We start from the raw sequence: 20,464 nt of genomic DNA on the forward strand, positions 1-20,464 counted from the left end.
CCAAACTGACCTGTGGATGAAAAAAGGAGAGAGAGACTTCCCTTCCAGAGAGCAGCCTTCTAAAAGCTTATTCCCATTTATAAGAAAACTTTGTGGAAAAAGGAACACTTTTTCAGGGCCACTAATCACTCACAGTTTTATTCATTAAAAAACACAATGGTGGTGCTGAATAATTAAATTTAAAATAATTAAAAATCAACAGCAGTTAGATTTTTGTACTAGGAACAGATTCTGCAGTTTTACTTCTAGTATGTTTATTTGCTTCAGCCACTACTTGTTTCTTTGAAATCTCTAAAATGGAGAAATCCGTACATATTACAAAGGTAATGTGAATATTTTCCCTTATGTTTTGTTTTCTTTTGACATCATAAGTTTATAATTGGAAATGAATTCTTTTCCTCATTTATTTTCCTTTGTAACAGATGCCACTGATGGCTGTGCCGCCAGGCTAATGCGGAGTCTTTGCAGGACAAACATTATAAAGGGGAAGTTAAATTAATATCATCGAGGCAAAGCTGAGAAGCCTACTGGCAAGAGCTGAGCAAACAGCCTTTTTACTAGAGAGTTCTCATCTGTACAAACAGCAGCTCCAATGTGATGTTCAGAATTTGCTGTTTGCATTCAGCTGTATTGCTGCCGTCTTTATTTCTGTTAAATGGCGCTTTGGTAGTATCAGCACTTTCAAGAAATTTTGCATACTGAATGCAACAACAGAGTGCTCTTTTCATTGCAGCACCTACACAAAATTTAGATAAAAACTCAAAAGACTGGAGAGAGGGTAGAGGAGAATATTTAAGATGGTATTATTGACATTTCTCTGGCGCTAGAACTGCAGCAATCCATCTAAACCTTAGCAGCCTAGGAAAATGACCACCTGTCACGTAGATGGAATGACATTCGACTATCCAGATGTTTCATTATTGTGCTTATGAAATTGCCAACATCCTCTACTCCTTAGGCCATATACATCCCATAATAAAAGAGCATACAAATTGTATTCCATTTTTTCCTATAAAGAAAATTTTTCCTTTAGAGAAAATCAGCATAGCTTTTAAAACCAACGAAGCTGCCAGGCTACTTTCCTAAAGTTATGCACCAGAGAAGAAGGGAAGTTTGTTACAAGGCAGCAGATTTTTCCAGAAACAAACGGCCTAAAACCAGCGTGAGAATAAACATCAGAGTAAATAAACCTCTCTGGGGGGTGTTCCTAAGTGGGCTTCTCAAGACCAGCGTCTGAGGAAAGCAGCAAAAAGAGGCAAGTCAGAAGCTGTTTCTTTTACAGTCTTCTCGAATTTTCTAATCTGTGCAGATTTCACTACAGGCATTTCCATTAGTTTTAGCAGCACTGGGAACCTTACTGAAGACAAGATCATTGCAGGCACAGCTGTTTTTAGTCCTGTGCCAATTAAACTTGCTCAGGCCAATGGTATTAAACACTGGCAGCCAAACAATTGCTAGCAGTAACAAGAAAAAGCAAACTGGATTGTGGAAACTCAGGTAGCCTTAGAAGGCCGCACAGACCAAGTGTCTCCAATTGAATCTGGAAATTAAGCCTCCAAAGGTAGTAGTTACTGTTTTTATGAAGGCACCTGAAGCTGCTGTTTTATTTTCTCGAGGAACTGGAACGTATTCTGCTGTCATTCCTTCACGCTCAGAGATATTACAGCACATCAGGAATAGGTCAGAGAAGATCACACATACAGTTTTGGAGACCATTCTGAATATAAAAAGCATTTGGGAGTGCAAACCTATCCCAGCTGGTACTGTGGTAATTGCAGCACCTGCCATATCAAAGAACCACAGCGACTGATTCTCTTCATCCCCTCTTTGAAAGAGTCAAAGGCTTTTTAAAATTCTGTTTCTGAACATGGACCTAGAGATATTGTAAAATCTTAAATGAGCTTTATTTAAATTGCACACTATGATGAAATACGAAGATTACAAGATCAGGCAGTACACCTGGTAAATGCCAGCATTCAAATTGCTTGTGCACATGCATTATAATTCACTCTTTAATTATTGGTCCCTAACCTCTTCCACCGCATGCAGAAGAGCCCTGAATTAAGTACAGACACCTCACGCTGATTCCCTCTGATCATCAGTGGCTCATTGCTCCTCTGTATGCTCACAGTAACTTCCCTTAATAGCACTCCCAGGAGCTGTGGGGTTGCTTTTACTTCTGAAGCACCAAGGTTAAAGAAAAGATGCTCATCAGTCCTAGGTGTCTAACTGATTTCTCCATCCTGAGCATTACAAAACACCCTGAATTTTTATGGTACGTTGCCCAATGACTTAATTTTCAGTAAGCTACTCTAAATGAGATCCTGGCATCTTAAGACTGTCATTGTGAAGACAAATCCCTTTACAAAACATGATTCGAGTGATGCGGCACCCAGCACCACACAGAAATCTTTAACGAAGTTGAGTTACCCAGAGTTTTTAGATGCCCTCAGACAACACTCAGCAGCCTTAGCCATGATCCTGCTTTCCCTTTTCATCTAATTCTAGTTTTCACAGAAACGACATAGAGATTATATAGAAAATAGCTTTTATTTCTGCCCAGCTCTTCTGCAAGCCAGGAAATCTATTCTCTGCGCTATACAGGCAGCCCCCTCCCTCAGCACCCAACCGCCCGCCCCGGGCCCAGGGGGCGGCAGCCGTTGGAGGCGGTAGCCGTTGGAACGGGGCGGGGGTGCTGGGCGGGGCATCCCCCACGATTGACGTTTCCCACAGCCAATAGCCACGGCGCGCAGGGCGCAGGGCGGGCTCTCCGGCCAGTAGGCGCGGCCGAGGCGTGGCGGGAGGCGGGGCGCGGGCGCGGATTGGCCGGGGGGCGGGGCGCGCGGGGTTTTGTCCCGGGCTGCTCCGCCGGCCGCGGCCGGGGTGACTCTGTGCGGCAGCGCGAGCGGCGGCCGTTGGGCCGGCAGCTGACGGGGTAACGGCGGGGCGGGGAGCCGCGGTGAGGCGAGGGGGCGGCGGGTGGGGGGCGCTGCCCGCTCCCTGCCCCTCTCCGTGCCTCCGGCCCGGCCCGGCGCTGTCAGAGCCGGGGGAGGAGCGGGGACGGCAGGGGGCGGCAGCGGCCCTGGGGGAAGCGTGTCCGGAGCGGCGGGGGGTGGGTGCCCCCGGGGCTCGCACCTCGGCGCGGGGGGGGGGGGCGGCTTCTACCGTCGGCGGGTGGGGGCAGGGGGGCCCCGATGGAGGGGCTCCCTGGGGCGCCCCCCCCCCGCCGCCGGCCTGCAGGGTCTTGGTTTCTCGCCCCGAGACAGGGAGAGTCGGGGTGTGTGGCTGGGGGGGCCGGAGGGGGCTGCTTCGTGAGTGATCCCCGAGAGGCGTGGAAGGAGTTAGCTTGTGGTGTTGTCAGCCCAATGCAGCCTAATGGTTGCAATTTCCAGAAACGGCTCCCGAAATGGGAACGCTGGCAGGGAGCAATTAGCAGCCAGCAAGAGAGTAAATTCAGGTCGAGGTGCTTTGATATTAGTAATGGCTAGCAAACAGGTCAATTAGGATGCTTTTTCTTCTTGTAAAGCTGTCTGAGACCCATTTTTAATTAAAAACATATAATTTATAGCTTTTTCATTGACATGTAGTGCGTTATTGTCTTGTTTTCCTGTCTGTTAGCATGTGTGCTACCAGCCAGAGTGTGAGTAACATGCTGCAAGCACATAGTCCTGCAAAGCTTAGCCCTCAGCAAGCTCTCATAAACTTCCAGACCTGGAGGGTTTGAAATGATAAAGTGCTTCTTTACTTGTTGGCTGTTTTCTGTTAAAGTAACATCCTTTGGTGTGATATTTTAAAGTTCTGAATGGCAGATGAACTCGGCCCTTAGACTGCAGAGCCAGCCTGTCACAGAGCGGGCACTGCGTGGCTCCATCCTCTGTTACTCAAGAATGGCCCCAGAAGGGTGTTCAGCTGAAGGGCTGTTTCACTCACTGCTCTCCTCCTCTCCAACAAGTTTCTCTTTCTGCTTACTGTGCTGTTTTCTGTCTCATGTTAACCTCTATGGTGAGAAGCTGAGCTGCTTTCTCTTTCTTGAATTGCAGCTTTCTGCTGAGTTTGATTCCCTTTGAGCCTAGAATAGACCTTCCCTTCCTGGTTCTCAGAGGCTGTGGATCTCTGTTTACATCAACAGCTTGTACCCGTGGAGTTTGTGCTGTAGTAACTTCACTTAGAAAGGTCTAGACAAGACTTCAGTTAGTATGTATTCTGTGTATGTGTATGCTGAAAGTGAGGAAGAGTTCAAACTTAAGATACGGAGTAGACTTAAAGGCTTCATTTGTTTGGAAATATGCTATTTGATCCACCTCTGATTTCATAAGTCTCCAGCAACTGCAGTTAATCCATAAGAAATTTCTATTTTATTACCACTTCTTCTTGATATGACTTTAAAAGTAGGTGCAAATAAGTGTGGCTCTTTGAGGGCAGTCTGACCTGACCTGTTGATGTCTTCCTGGGGACCAGCTACCAAGAGGGTGGTCAGGCACTGGCACAGGCTCCCCATGGCAGTGGTCATGATACTGAGCCTGCTGGAGTTCAGGAAGCATTTGGACAACCCTCCTGGACACATGATTGGAGTTTTTGGGTGGTCCTTTTAGGATCCAGGAGTTGGACACGATCCTTGTGGGTCCCTTCCAACTCAGATGGACTTCCAGCTTCCAACTCTATGAATACTGTGGAGTTAAATCGTTCTTATTCAGGGGGGTAACCTGGAGAATGATAGTATTACGTACTGTGTTCAATATGGCATAAATAATTTAGTGATTGTAGTAGATACAGACAAAACACACGTTTTTCATGTGGCCTGTTCCTGAGTCATACCTTTAAGGATGGTGAGCACAGGTCATGGGGGAGAACAGGAAAGCATTCTGGGAACATTTAAAGACTTTCAAAGGCGGTTTTGTGGGTTGTTGCTAATAGTCATTTACGCATAAGCTCTCTGTAAGTCATTGTTTAAAAAAAAATCAAACTAGGTTTCTAGCATATAAAATATAAGACAAAGTAATATAATCTTTCTACTCTGAATTTGGTGCTTATGGGCTTACGTTTTGAATTCTGCATTTACGTATGGCATTGAGAACTTTTGAAAGGTGATAATATTGTAAGAAAAATTGGAAAGATTTTAAAGTATTGCAAGAACTGGGAAGCATGTCTCAGTACATAGGACTGATTTATTCAAGTGTTAAAAGGGGAGGGAAAAAATAAGACTGATAGACGCAGCTAGTAGTGGCTATGAAAGGATTCACTATCTAGGAAGAGAATCTAAACAGCTTATGCTCCTTATAGTTACGTCTATAGTATACAGTATTACTCTATTGAGAGAGGACAAGTTTTCTACATTTCAGTTTATTGCTTTAGATTTCAATAGGGCAGAATTGTTACCAAAGGTTGTGTATAGTGTATTCACTACTGTTAGATATTTTTGAAGTAAGGTTTAATACTTCCTGAGAAAGATGTACTAATTCAAACGGTGGTTTCATTCTGGAACTGATCTTATGTTGTTGAGGGTAGATGAGGAGGGGCAAGGTGGGTTTTTGTCCTCACTACAAGCAGAATGAACCCAGAAAAAGCTGTACTGGAAAGCTGCTCATTGTATGCTTGCACAATTGCCTGACAAAAAAAGGGGATGGAAGCAAGAAAAGGGGATGTGGGAATGTGTGATTGTGTTATAGCCTGGATTATACAAGCAGTCAAACTGCATCGTAAGGGTTTATTTCCATCTTTCTAAATAGAAGGAAATGTCTCTTCTTGACTTTAAGAGTTAGACTTTAGTATTAAATGCCACACTTCTACGTTCTTGAAAACAGATAAAATGACAGTTCAAGTTGAGTTACTGTTTTTAACCCTCTTAGTATTTGGAGGGGCGTTAACATCTTAGTTATTTCTCATTTAAGCACAACTTCACTTTTCTATTTTTCTAAATCAGTTGGTGGGGTGATGGTTGCTGTAATTTGAATACAAATATAATTCCAGATTCTCTTATAGATAAAGAAGATATTGGGCTGTTATCCGGTTGTCATAGTTGATCGTATTTTGCCAGTCTTCAAGGCTTTTATTGGAGTTAAAGGTAACTTGGGACTTTTTGTTGTTTTTGCTTTTAATATCAGAAAATTCACTATAGGAATTTGCTAAATAGCAGGAGTTCTGTGTCCTGTTTCAAGTTCTTATAAATGTTTTTGCTGTTAATGTGATAAATTTACAAGGTTAAATGTGGCAACTTTGTAATATTTCACAGACAAGAACATATTAATGATACAGTAAGTATTTTGACTTCTAGTAAGCCTTAATTTCTTAATTATAACAAATGTTGTCTAAACTGCTGTGTGAAGATAATTTTACTTGTAACTGATTTCTGCCGTTGAGTTCACCACGTCTTGAGTACTTTGTAAAGATTTACAGGCTATGTGAAAGCTGTATCAACAGGGTATTGATTAATTACTATAGAGTAATCTAAAAATTCTGTTTGGCTAGTGAGACACAAAAAGCATGTTCTGTGCTTAGCAGCTTTTTCATAGTTCTGGAGAAAAGATGGGTCTCATCTCATTCTTATCAGAGTAGATGACTTGATTATAGGTAATCTTTGAGGTCTTGTAAAGGATAATTTCAGATGCCTACCTTCTGATCTTCACTTCATGAGTTCCTTTGGTGGTGGCATGAGAGTTGCTGTCTGGGCTGGAGTATATGAGATGCTCTGAAGGCCTGACCTCTGTGAAGTTTGCCCCTTCCGTAAAATACTGATTGTCTGTCTCTGAATATTCTCGGAAGCAGGTAGTATTTTTTAATGTTGGTTTCTTTGTGTTTCTTTTTTTTTTTTCTGTGGAGATAAGATAGCACTGCTGTTCATCTGTGTAGTGCCTTCATTAATAGTAGCTTGGCTCTTCAGAGACCTTGTGCGTTGCAGGAGGATCTTTGTAAAACTGGAGACTTCTGACAGTGTCCAGGAGCCTAACCACAAGTGTTTTACTTGATCTAGTATCTACCATGGTGCTAATACTCTTCTGTGTCTGTTCCCTCCCTCCAGATGCTTTCTGAAGAAGGGTGTGATATAGCTTGTCTTTAATTTGCCTGTTATTAAGCGATGCAGCCTATATGCTCTGTAAAGTCATTCATTGTTAGACTTTGGCACTGAATAGTAAAATAGGGTTAGCTAAGGATAGTTTAAAAGGAACTATGAATTGCCTTGCTGCTCTAGGTTTGAATCTTCTCTTCTAACATTGTCTGTGTGGTTTTCTGTTTGCAAAGCACTATTTCTAGAGAAATGTTCTGTAGGAAAAGATGTGCAGTTACCAGAAAATAAAAATAGTCTCCAAAAGAGAAGTTTGGACTCACTGAAAGATCAGTTTCAGCTTAAATTACTTGCACTGATGACAAAGCAGAGTTTAACCAAATATTTATTGTTGAAATTATCCTGTAATTAGTAGTGTTGTACAGCTAAATGTAACACCAGATTTTACTGTAAATTACTACTATCCCATTTCTGTGGCTTGAGAAGTACAGAGTGTAAATGTGGTGTTCTTTTTAGTGGCCTGGATAAGAATTTGACTACAACATCTTAAGAACATAGTTTTTGTATTTTTAATAACATTCTTCAGTGCATATTTAAAATGCATGATGTGATCTCTTACCACGATGGAAAAAAGGAAAATTAGAACATCTTTTTCTAATTTGAAATGCTCTGTTATCCTGTAATGTGATTTAAAGTATATATTCTTATTGCAAACTTTTGAATTGGATCATAGGAGGAGCTTTAAATTCTGACCATTGAATCAGCATGTATACTATTTCAGAAAGTCAAAACAATTCAACAGTGATCATTAATATGCACTTTTGCGGTTCACATTTATTCAGACATTTTTATTGCTTTCTCTTACTCATAAGGATTTATTAATAAAATATCTTAGAATATATGGAATTTATCCTGCAAAAATTAAAAACGCAATACCAGCTTACTTCAGTTTGAACATTTCAGTTTTGGATCTGAACATTTTCAATTTCTGAATACAGCATTTTGTACTTTGTAGGCCCTATTTGCAAATGAGCTATTTGTTTCCTTTGAAAGAAACTGGTTTTTGTCCTTTTATTCCCTGTTCTGTTACTTCCTTTTGGAGCTGTACTAAGATAATACTGTAACTGCTGCTGTCTTCCCATCAATCAATTAAAAATGTGGCCAAATAGTAAGCCTGTATATCATTCATCCTCACTTAGAGGACTGGATTGTTTTTCTTGTGTGGCTTTTTGGGTACTCTTCTTGGTAGGATGTTGCATTATCAGACCATGAATCTGAAGCAAATCCCGTGTCTGGAGGGGGTGGGGTTGGAACCACAAAGAAAGTCTCAATATAAACTTTTTATTTCAGGCAGTGTTTGGTGTTAAGGCTGCTTTGTCCCCTCTCTAATCAATGCTTCTCTATTGCAGTAATCTTTGACAAGAGGTTATCTACATAATGATCAGAGGCAGCTGATCAGGTCAACCCTGAGGTTGCTACATATCAATGTTACTACCTTTTTTTTTAAAAAACAAATAAGCACAGTCATAGAAAGGTCATTTCCAACCCAAACCATTATGGATCATCTAGTTTCAACCCCCCTGCCATGGGCAGGGACACCTCCCACCAGACCAGGTTGTTCAAAGCCTCATCCAGCCTGGCCTTGAACACCTCCAGGGATGGGGCATCCACAGCTTCTCTGGGCAACCTGTGCCAGTGCCTCACCACCCTCTCAGTTAAGAATTTCTTCCTAATATCCAATCTACACCTACTTTCTTCTACTTCATAGCCATTATCCCTGTCTGTACTCCCTGACAAAGTTCTTCCCATCTTCCTTGTAGGCCCCCTTTAGGTACTGAAAGGCCGCTATAAGGTCTCCCCAGAGCCTTCTCTTCTCCAGGCTGAACAACCCCACCTCCCTCAGCCTTTCATAGGAGAGGTGCTTCAGCCCTTGAATAATCGTGAAGGCTGAGGCAACAAAGACATGTTGCAAGTTTCTAATATTAAAAGTAGTATTAAACCTGTTGTGGATATCATGCTAATTAACTAAAGCTGTTAGGCTTACTTTCACACTATTCTTTCTGTGTGTGCTTAAGAATGTGTTTTACAGAAAGCAGCTAACATTTTACAGAAAGCAGCTAACATTTGTGGAGGTGGTTAAGAACTGTACACTGATGGTTTTCTGTTACTTTTTTTTCTTTCCTCATCCCTGAGTATGATGTACTTTTTTGAGTATGATGTACTCTAACTTTCTTTTCCCAAATTTGTTCAAATATTGGTATTTTTAATTCAAAGAGGAAGGTGCACAATTCTGAGACTGAAATCCATACTCAGTCTTTATGTAGTAATTCAGTTCAGGAGAAAAGGTGAAATAAACACCTAGCCATATTAAAACATTTTTTGTTACATTTGATCTCAGTGTAGTACCATCTCAGAAACTCAGATGTTATTTATGGTATTTATTCATACTGACCGTTGGCTAACTTGATCTAGTGTCTGGCATCCCTGCTTATAGCAGGGGGTTTGAAGTTATCGAATGGCCTGGGTTAGAAGGGACCTTAAAGATTATCTGACTTAACTTCCATGGGATAACTTCAGAAGAGAATAATGACTTAAAATATAGACTGAATAGTTGAGAGAAAATATTGGGGGTGAGGGGGAGTTTACAATATTACCAGCACTTTGTTCTTGCGATATAGCAGAAATGAAACTCTACAGAAGTGAATCTGGGAGTACTTCAATCCTGTGTTGTAGATGAGAAAATGCTTTGAAAAAAGGTGTGTTCTCCATAAAAATGCTCTGTAAAATGACTTAGTGTTATAGATCTATGTTCAAAACTTGATCCAAATACAAAATGAAATCTTAAAATGAAACATTAGTAAACCACAATGTTCTGACTTGGGGAGAGTGTGCATATAATGTATTGAATTAAGCAAGTTTTAAGAAACCATATATAACAGAGATAACTTGGTATTCCAGCTTCTTGAATTGGATATCTGTTGGGGGTGAAGCCAGAAATGTATTTATCACTGCACACCTGTATACACATGCACTTTTAGCAAAAGATATGTAACCCCACATTTTACTTCCATCCTTAGACCATGCAAGCTCAGTTATCCTGACAGAAAATTTCAGTCTCAAATAGAGACTAGGTATTAAATGTGGGACAAATCTTTCTGAATGAAAAGTTTGTGCAATTTTAGCTCTGATGCCAGAGGTTGTGTTACTTCTGGTCACCATATGTATCATGGAGTTCTGTTTCATGTATTTTAGAAAGCCTATTGAAGCACTATTAAAAAATAAACGTGTATTAGCTGAAGTATTTCTTATTGTGCTGATTTGTTGGAAATCTAAGTGATTTAGCTCTTGAGGTATCATCTGACTTGGAGTATCGGGCTAAAAATGGAAGTGTTTTCACTTACTGCTTACGGATGGATTTTGGGAAGGATATGGTGAAAAATACAAAATATTCTCCTGATATGTTGGCAGCAGGTTCACTTGCTTTTATTAAAACTCAGCTCTGTATCTTTCAGACCTTTAGATCAGTTTTCCAAAATTTTTAATAGTTTTTTTCATTATCCTAGGTATTACCTTGGAACTCAAGCTAGTATGAAGATGGTTAGTTTACTGTAGAATTCCCCAGCTGTTGGTGGTATTTAGAGTATGCCTTAGACAAAGGGCATGACATACCCCATACATAGTGTCAAAACTTTGGAATGGGACAAGGTGAAAACATCTGATACTGGCTGAATTTCTTACTCACTGTCATATGCCCTGATTTTTTGACCTGAAACATCCATATTCATAAACTGTTGAATTATGTGAGAAGAGTAATTTGCCTGGCAAAGCTGTGTTTTTTTTTTAAACTAAAAAATACAAGTATGTTACAGCTTTAGATGTCAAGTTTATTGAAAATGAGGTTCACCTAATTCTTTCTTTTTTCTGAGTGATCTTTGCTTGGAAAGGATAATCACTGAAGTAACTGGATTCTTTCTGTTCAAAAGCTTACAAGGGTTATTTTTTTTTTAACTCACTTTAAAAACAAGTCAATTTTTCCTTTCTTTTGTTAAATGGTTTATGACTCTATGTAGTTAGCTTAAAGATACTTTTCTACAGGTGTTAGTCTTTAAATTCTAACTGTTCCCAAGGTTAACAACAGTATATGATGCTGGCCAGAAGAATAAGTAAATAAGCAGTTAACTAAATTGCACAAGACAGAACAAATGGGTATATTCTGTGAATATATTCTGACCTTTGGCTATGTAAAGAAGGTAAATGCAGAGGCATATTTTTTTTTTTTTTTGGAATAATGTTTTCCTCTGATCAGCTGATCTTTTTTTTTTTCCTTGACTGAAGCTTTGTTTCAGATAACTCAGGCAGCATGTCCATAGGTGTGTGTTGGTAAAAATGATTGTGTAGTTATGATAGCAAGTCAGATTAAAAGAACCTTATGTACATGTTCTTGGAGATCTTATTCAATGTAACTTTTTTAAAAAAAAAAAAAAAAACAGCTTCATCTGGAGCAGTCAACACTGTAGAGTTAAGTGATGGCTGGAGCTGCTCTTGGCTACTGGCTTCTAGCAGATGCTGTTGAGGTTCATTTTTTTAAACTTTGCAAGAAATATCAGGGCTCGGGGTTTCAAGAAGTTGTTGGTGATTCGAGAAAACTGTAGTGGAGAGAATTGTCATCTAGATGAGGGGCAGAAAAATTACCTGCATTTCAGAGTGAACCAGCACCTAACAAAAATAAGTTGGTTAAGGGATTGTAAATTTTTTTATTGCATATTTCATGGTTTGTCATTAGAGATGCTTATATTTAAGAACTTAAAGGTAGCCTGGTTGGTGTGAAGTTAGTGTTGATTTAAAAAATTCTGTATAAAGCCTCCTTTTTATCTTCTATAAGATTTTTTTAATACTTGATGTGTTCACGTTAGAGATCAATTCCTTGCTCTGACCATATTCTTTCAATATTAGACTATGCTTTTGATGAGCTATGACTTCAAAGCTGGAGTTGCAGTATTTTGAGCAATGTTAAAAGTTGGAGCAGGGCTCAAGTACTCGCATGTTACTGCAGAGTATATGAAGAAGTTATTCCAATTTTTACAATAGGCAAAATGCTTTGTTTTAACCATCACGAGATGGTGTAAGGCAGTACCAGAAAGCATATTGATATCCTCATGGTTTTTTGATCATTTCTAATTTTCTAAATACGTAAATATTTATATTTACATTAAGGATTCATTGTGTTCTTGAGTGTGTATTTTGTTTGCTGTTTTTAATGGCCTTCCCCATGTTTATTATTGGAAGTTGTTCTGTATTTCAATGTGAATCCATTTGGAATTAGTTTCACTCTTTCAGACAACTTAATAGTAGAAAACTTTTTATATTCCTTTAAAATGTAGTGTCCTTGAATTATTTTAATAAGTTACTAGCTGAGCTGTAACTTAGATCACTAGGCACCTAGATTTTTTTTAGAGGAACATACTGTTTTATCCACCTTTTGAACTAAACTTTGTGTTAGGTAGCACTTTGCTGTTGCTCATATCTTCTGCAGCTTGTTAAATCTCGATTGTTCTTACCTCACCCTCATTTCCAGTTTTTCTTTTTTATGGGTATGGAGTTTTTTAGTTTTTTTTTATTTTTGGAGAATAGCTTCTGTTAACTAGCTTCAGGTTCTTCCTCAATGTTTGATCCAGTTTCTTCACAGTCTGTTTCTGCTAAGCATCTGTTGGAATCAAAGGAGCAGCACTGCGTTGTGATGGCATTAGCCTGATGTCAGATGGCACTTTAATTCTTGAAAGTATCCCATCTTGATTTGAGGAAGAGGGCTTCTATATACTGAAACATTGTTAGGATGTTCCATGATAGGTATGACTCATTGTCTAATAGTGTTACAGATATGAAAATGTTTGATTTTGTGCATTTACTTTTTTTTTGCCAAGTGTATTCAGTTATGGGGTGATTCTTTGATAATTGAAGAATGTCACTGGTACTTGAGTAATTGTGGGGAAATTCTCTTATGGAGTTTTTTTGGTGTTGTAAAGATTTGAGTAACTTTCCCACATGAACAATGTTTGCTGGGTTTCTCTACGAAGTTGGAGAGTTTTGCAGTGTATGTTTCTTTTGTGAAATGTATGAGAAACAATTATGAAATAACTTTGCCTGTCAAAGCAAAGCTTCATGAGTACTAAATGTTCTTATTAAAAAAGCAAGATGCTACTCTAATGGAAATCTCACCAGTAGTCTTTCTAGTTGTTTGTTTACTAATGTTTTAGAGTATTAGTAGTTATCTATTTTATATAAAACCAACCGTGTTTTACCATGGGATTTTTTTAAGGCTTAAAGTTATAATTGTTTCTACTTTTCACTAGTATCAAGTAGAACTGCAGATTTTTTTCTTTAGGCATATTTTTGCTGAGCATTATCAGTCTGAAATGATACACGAACTGTTATGGCACAGAGGGGAAAATGTGCTCCTATGTAGGCGTGAATTGGAGATGGAGATACTTGAGACATTCCTGACTATGATTTGCTATTCCTTTGTCTGCTGTGTTAAGCTTAAAGAATAGCATGTCTCTTGTGAAACTGTGGTCATATCTGTCTTGCATGTGCAAATATTTGAACAACAAGTTTGGCTACTAATAGAGCTGTAATTTTTTCCTAAATACTAAATTTGAGCTTTTTAAAGTACTGATATCTGTGTCCATGGGTAGGTATGGTAGTTTTGAACTGTTTGTCCTATCATGGGCCCTTGAAAATAAGGATAGAGAGAGGCCTTTCAAGTAGGAGGATGAGTATCTGTAGTTTGTACGGAGGTTAAGCCAGAAGGTCTTTAAGCAGCTGATTGTATTTATTTATTTATTTACAGCAGTAGATGTACTCTTTCGAGCTGGATTTCTTTTCCCACCCCTCCATTTTAATTTATCCTCCAAAGGTTTATTTCCTTGTTTTCTCTCCCCTTCATACTTTCAGTGCAAGTCCTTCATAGTGTTCTTCTCCCCACTTCACTGTCTTTTGTGGTCTCCTCTTGAATTAGCTCACAAGTAACACTACTGTTGTTTGCGAAGGCCTGAGCTACTGGAGAATTGAAGACAGCTTTTGCTCTTCTAGTCCTAGCTAAAGAAACATTTGTAATGAATTGAGTGGTCTGATTTAAAGATGGGCATAACTTTGTCTCTGCTGAGAGCAGTAAAAAGTTACCTGACCCACAGCTGGGATTTTTAAGTGCTACACTGCTCAAGTATGAATGGCTTCTTGTTTCTTTATTTGAAGGTGAATGCATTCAGATCTCTAGCTGGAATTGTAAAAGCCAGCTCAGAGTTCTTTGTTTAAGAATGGACAACATAACTATTACTGCAAATTAGATGATCTAAAATAGGCCTTATATCAGCAGGATTACAATTTAAAGGCTCTTCTTTTGCAATATCAAATTAAGCTGAATGTGCTTCTAACCTTTTGTTTTGAAAAGAGTTGTTCCTTTTATCCTGCTAGAGGAAAGGGAAATGTGTTGTTATCATTTGAGGTATGTCCTCCTTTGAATTTACTGACCTATCTCTGTGTTTGAAAAGTACTGCCATAGGCTATGCTTCTTTCTCAAGAGTAAGCAGTTGTTCACATGACGAAACTGTCTTTGATGCTGATACCCTGAAGGGCTGGTAATTCTGCAAAGGGCTAAAATATTCTGAAAGAGTTTTCTCAGATATTTGGTGCTTTTCAACCAAGAGGGTATGTGTACTATATTCACTTCTCTAGTTTGATCTGCTGATTTGGTTGTCGTTACTTCTTTCAATCACTTGTATGCTTTGTTTTGTATTATTCTTCAAAATACTGTTACAGATTTTACTGTGCAAGTTTGATCTTTCTGCTTGGTCCCTCAAAACTTGTCTTTAAATTCTCAGCTCCCTGCTGCATGGGGGGAGTTGATAGTAAGAAGTAATTAATGCATGTGTGGAGCATGCTCAAATACAAGCGTCCCAGCTTTGATTTCTACTAGCTTTCCATTTCTGATTCTCAAATTAAAGAGGGCATAACTTTTGGGGTAGAAGTAACAGAATAGGAGGAATCTAAAATTGCATGATTCCTCCTTCCCCCATTCTCCAGTCACTTATGACTTCTGTTCTGCAGATTTACTTAATTGTCCTTTTTCCAAGTCCAGCATAAAAAGCTGGAAGTCTGTCCATCTTTAGATAGTAGGCTTTGTGGCTGTTTGCTTAGCATCATAGTGCAAACAGTGATATTCAAAGGTATGACAGGCAGCTAGTTTTTGAATAGCATAACTCAGAAAAAGTTGGAAGTCAAAGGGACTTACAGTCTGATGTACTGCAGTGACTGCATTATTGTGGTTTTCTGCTCACAAGGCATCTGAGTCAGCAAGCAGTGTATAATCTGATGATGCTTTTTTTCCTGTAGATAGTTTTATTTCCTCTTATGTAGGGTATTTTGACTGTTAAACATCTAACTCTGTCATAAAGCTAAAACATTTCCTAATGTCTTTGCTGACTTAAAGAATGTGTAAGAAATACAGGAGTATTAACTAGAAGAACTAATTTATTCCTCTTATCATATGTTTCAGCTGTTTGATTTCTCAGTTCAAGAAAGTTCTTTCATCAAATGCCTTAGTGACTTGCTGAAATCCCTACCAGCAATTCGCATGAGAGGATGTTAAAATATAGTAGTTGACAGGCAGGTAGAAAGTAGCCTTTCTGGGAGGGTTTTCTTGTAGTGAAAATTATGATTCTTTTCCCCTGAGTGCTAAGATGAATGTATTAAGAGATCTCTGAAGGTGTTTTGATGATATATATTTTGCTGTGTTCTTATGAATATTATATCTGTGTTTTTTTGTGTTGTTTTCCCTGGTAGCTTGCATAAGCATTAAGAGAGTAGAGTGTCATTAAACATGAGGTATCTCCTGACCTTTCAGAAAAGGTTGAGATGCCATTATGAGAGTCCTAAATCAGATCTGTTGAGTTCTTGTAATAAGATGCCAAAGATGCTTTCCTTTTTTTTCTCTTCCCCTTAGAAAGTCAAGAGAATTGTAAGTTGATTTACTCTTTTGTTTCTTCTCCCTCTAAATCAAGAAAATGATTTAGACATTTAACTGTGACATGTTACATTAGACATGTAACTGTGAACAGTTACATTAAGTCCTACACAGGCTGCAGATGAACTTCCCTGAGGTGTTTTCTGATAGAAACAGTTCTAACATAGCCTACTGAATTTGTATGTTCAAAAGAAAGGTGAAAGTTGTTATAGTCAGTCCCCTAACTGAGACCATGGTGCTTTGGACATAGGCAGAAGTGTATGTTCACATGTAGCCAAAACTATCATTGCAGCTTTAAAATGGCTCATTTGTTCTCAGATTAGACTCAGATGGGGTACCCAGCTGTGAGTAATGGTTACCTTTTGATTCAGGACATGATACTTTCTTGTTTCCATGCACAGTGGTTAGGATCTGTGCTTCCTGTCTAACATGTCACCATGCCCAATAAAGTAAACTGCAACAAATTCTGTTGCCCTTGTGATAGGGTTAGGATGGAAATGATGCCATGGGTTATCTGTAACTTGAGATATTGCTGCTGTTAAAATACCAGAAAGACTGTCTGAAGTTGTCTTAGGTTTGTCAGCTGCAACGGTTGAGGTACATTGATAATCAATGTGAACTAACTCAGAGTACTTGCAAAAACATCACAAATACTTGACCAAAATGATCAAACTGTCAATTTGGGGAACAGTTGTGTTGTTTTTTTATATATCTTCTTGTATTATCAGTTCAAATGCCTGCAGCAGTCAGAGCTTCACAGTCCTTCATTTTTGCTTCTATGGTCAGCTGTCTGCATATTTCTGAGTTCAAAAGATTGTGGGGTTAAACGCATGAATCAGTTTGTATCTTGAGTGTAACAGTGGCAGGGAGACAAGGAAACCAGAAGGCAAAACTCCTGAGTCATTCAAGCTGAATAAACTCAGAGATCCTGTCTATCTAATATCAGTTGACGTTGGCTTATGTTGCTAGATTTGTTTCTGCTAACTTTCTGCTAAGTTGTTTTCAGCAACTTTCTAATAAATTTAAATAGTGTGATAAAAGCAAAATCTGATGATGGTTGGTATTGTAGTCTCAATTTGGTTAGATTATTAACTGGTTTGAAGTAGGGATTCTAATTTTGTTTCCGAACTTGACATATCCTTTCTGCTTCCCTTGGAGAACAGATCAGATATTTATTTGTGCCAGGAATTATAAAATCACTGAAGTTGGAAGAGACCTATGGAGATCATCCAGTCCAACCCCCTTCCTGCTCAGAGTGTCAAAGTAGGGTCACAGAAGCTTGTCCAGTCAGATTTCAAATGCTTCTGAGGATAGAGACTGCACAACTTCTCTAGATGACCTATTACCAGTGTTTGACCTTTAGAATTTAAAAATAAATAAAAATGGGGTGTGGGGGGGACTACCCCCTCAAACACATGTGTGAGTAGAATCTGCTGAATTCTGATTTGTGTCCACTGTCACTATTTCACTAGGTACCACTGCTTCTGACTGTGTTGGTGCTTCCTGACTGTGTTTTCTTACTAACTGCATCAGGTAACTGCACTGTGGTAAGGTTCCCTGCCCTTGAGCCTTCTCATTGCCAGGCTAAACGATTGCATTTTTCTCAACCTCTCCTCATATGTCAGATGCTGCAGGCCTTTAAGTATCTTTGCTGCATATGCTTCAGTAAGCCCATGTCTCTTCTGTACAGAGGACCCTAAAACTGGATGAACCTGTGAACAGTAAAGTGCAGCAGAGGCGTAATGCCAGAATTCAATATACAGTGAATCCATTGGCATATGTTAGAATGGGAGAGGGTCCTACAACTTTGTTTAATGCTCTGCCATGTGTGGTCTGTGTATGTTTTGCCAGTGATTACTTTGGCACTCCTTCTTAGAATATAGAGTACATATTTGGTTCTAAAGTCCAGCTTCCAGGCTTGTATAAGGTATTTCAGATGGTAGCAGTAGGGTAGGGGAGGATTAGTCAAAAGAGTCAATAAGGAAAATGGGTTTTGCTTTAAGTGTGTGTGTATGTGTACATACGTATAAAATTTACCTAGCTTGTGATTTATAAGTCAGTGGTTAAAAGTGAAAAGTTACATGATTTAGCTTCTAAAACGAAGGTAAGAGATTTCATCTGGTTTGTTTCACTTTGATCACTATTTGTACAGATATGTCCTGAGGAGATGTCAGGTGGAGCTTAACCTCTGTATGTGAAGCACAGTTTCTAGACTTAGGCAGTTATGGACCAGAAGACAGAAGTTAATGTTTCCAGTTTCAGCTGGGATTTCTGTAGCACTTTAGCAGTTGTGTTTATTTTTTTTTAACTTCTGATGAAATAGTTTACCCATTTTTTATTTTTTGCTTCAAGAATGGTTAATACTTTTGCTAAAACTGACTACTTGTGAACTGTGCTTTGCTGTTAGGCAAATCTCACTGCTGTGCAAACTCTGCATTGTTGACTTTTGTTCCAAAAAGCATGTCAACTGTTTTGCTATATCCTTTTGTAAGCTTTTAAGTTCACTCAGTTGAATATATCTTATTTAGCAACTGCAATCTGTGACAGCTTGTAACGACTAAAAGGTCTTATTTCCTCCTTTTTTTTTTTTTTTTCCCCCCAAATAGGAGAAGATGTTAACTAGCAGAAGGATGTTAGGGAAAACACAGTCACGATCATTACCTTAGTAACACTTAAGCTGAACATATTTCAGTATGTGGACAACTCTTTAATCAAGTGAGTACCACAACTCCACTACAAAACCCATAGTCCTTCACAGATATTTCTTTATTGTTTCAGACTAAGAGAGCTTGGTAGTAGACCAAAAAGTAGAGGGGGCCAAGGCAGCAACTGGGGCCACATTCACCAAACAAACTTAACAGTCAAGCATGTTTCCAAGTGTTTCATGAATACTGGAAGACAGACTTCTTACGTTTCAAAGCCTATCCTGGTGGTCATCATCCAAATTGGTAGGAAAATATGAAATATGATTGATCAAGTGAAGTGGAGTACTCCATGCAGAGAACTAACGGTACTTCTCCTAAGTGAAAGCTGTGCAGTTTCTTTTTTTCCGACTTTAAGCATGTGGGAAAGAAGATAGCTTCTAAGCAAAGGCAAAAGGAAATTGTCTCATATTTATTAAATCCTTTTCCTATCAGGAAGTTTGCATCAGGATTATATGCTTGGCAAGCTAGAGTACATATTTTGGCACATACTTCTCTTTGTAACTTTAATAGCCTGCCAGCATTGCAGACAACACTAGCAGCGGTCTGTATCCCAGACAGTTTTGATTATAAATCCCAGTGCCTGCAGCAGGGGAGAAAGCTCCATGGGGATGGGTACTATTTGGTCTCTTTGGCTTCTTTTTCCTCTTTAGTACAGTGGGGAAAGAGGGTTAGAAATAGCTGAAGAAGGCAAAAAGATTATTGCAGTGGCAATAATGTGCTCTGCATCCTAGTTGAATATCCTGTGAGTATTTACCTAAATCTGAGGACATTCCAAGCCAGTTGTGATGGAACCAATGGTCTGCAATCAAATTGTAGCTGAAAAATACTCAAACTATTGAGTGTACTGGCCCCCAGAAATACAAATGACATTGCCCACACAGGCATTCCAGAAGCTTTGTACACAGCCTTTTCTTGCTTATCAAATCCAAGCTTTCTAGTTTTTAAGCATATGGTTAATCTTTTTCTAAGGTTTCTTTGGGGCCAAATGTAGTGTCATGAATTTTAGTCCTCAGTGATCAGGTGCCTAGTGATAACTGTCACTTGACATCACATTTGACAAGAACAGAGTTGAAAATGCAGTCAACCATATCTGTTTTCTGTAATGACTGTGTGATTGTGATGAGCATGCTATTAAAATAGCTTAGGTGTTTTAAAGGAAGTAAAACTTCTGAAGTGTGAAGAAAAGCAAACGAAGAGAGTAGATACACCTGTTTAGGAAAGCTTCTGAGGGGAAGACTGGATGTCCGATATCCTTTGGTCTTTGGGGAGCTTAATTCCTTTTTTATGCACAGTTTTTTTTTAGAAACTCCAAAATATAAATGCATTTAATAAGGCTTTAGCTATGTGGATAATTGGTATAAAGACAGCTTATTTTATATGAACTCATGTATTTGGGTAGCTAAAATGCTATATAAGATACTCAAACTGTAGAAGTAAGTTTGTTCTTCTAAGTCATTGGACTTGAATACTGAAATTTTACAAGAATATTCCATTTACAGAACTGAATTTTATGATAAAATTCATCTGAAATTTTACAACAGTATTTTATTTACACATTTTTATCATTCTGTGCAATGAAGTTTATGAGATCATAGAATTGCATGTATCTTTCCTACTTCTTGTTTTGGACATGTTTTTTAAACTTGCTTTAAAATGTCTGATTACATCCTTAATATTAAAGGGAACATATATTTTAGGTTGATTGTTTTTGGGGTACTGTGTAAGGAAGACTTTGAATAA

General features: G+C 38.8%; 1 protein-coding gene across 20 annotated transcripts in view; it reads left to right on the plus strand.

Annotated features, from left to right (window-relative positions):
- The first annotated feature begins 2,879 nt into the window (after positions 1-2,879).
- The window catches only part of EPB41L2 (erythrocyte membrane protein band 4.1 like 2), a 111,999-nt gene continuing 94,414 nt past the window's right edge, over positions 2,880-20,464 (plus strand). For 8 of the 20 annotated variants that reach the window (XM_035319898.1, XM_035319912.1, XM_035319902.1 and 5 more), the window contains exons 1-2: positions 2,881-2,925; positions 5,978-6,061. The gene's annotated coding sequence lies outside the window, so the exon portion shown is untranslated. Of the gene's footprint in view, positions 2,936-5,977; positions 6,062-20,464 lie in introns of those variants that run through there. The other 12 variants (XM_035319914.1, XM_035319915.1, XM_035319907.1 and 9 more) reach the window with 5 other exon arrangements.

This window comes from Oxyura jamaicensis, chromosome 3 (assembly GCF_011077185.1).
Source record: "Oxyura jamaicensis isolate SHBP4307 breed ruddy duck chromosome 3, BPBGC_Ojam_1.0, whole genome shotgun sequence".
NCBI lineage: Eukaryota > Metazoa > Chordata > Aves > Anseriformes > Anatidae > Oxyura > Oxyura jamaicensis.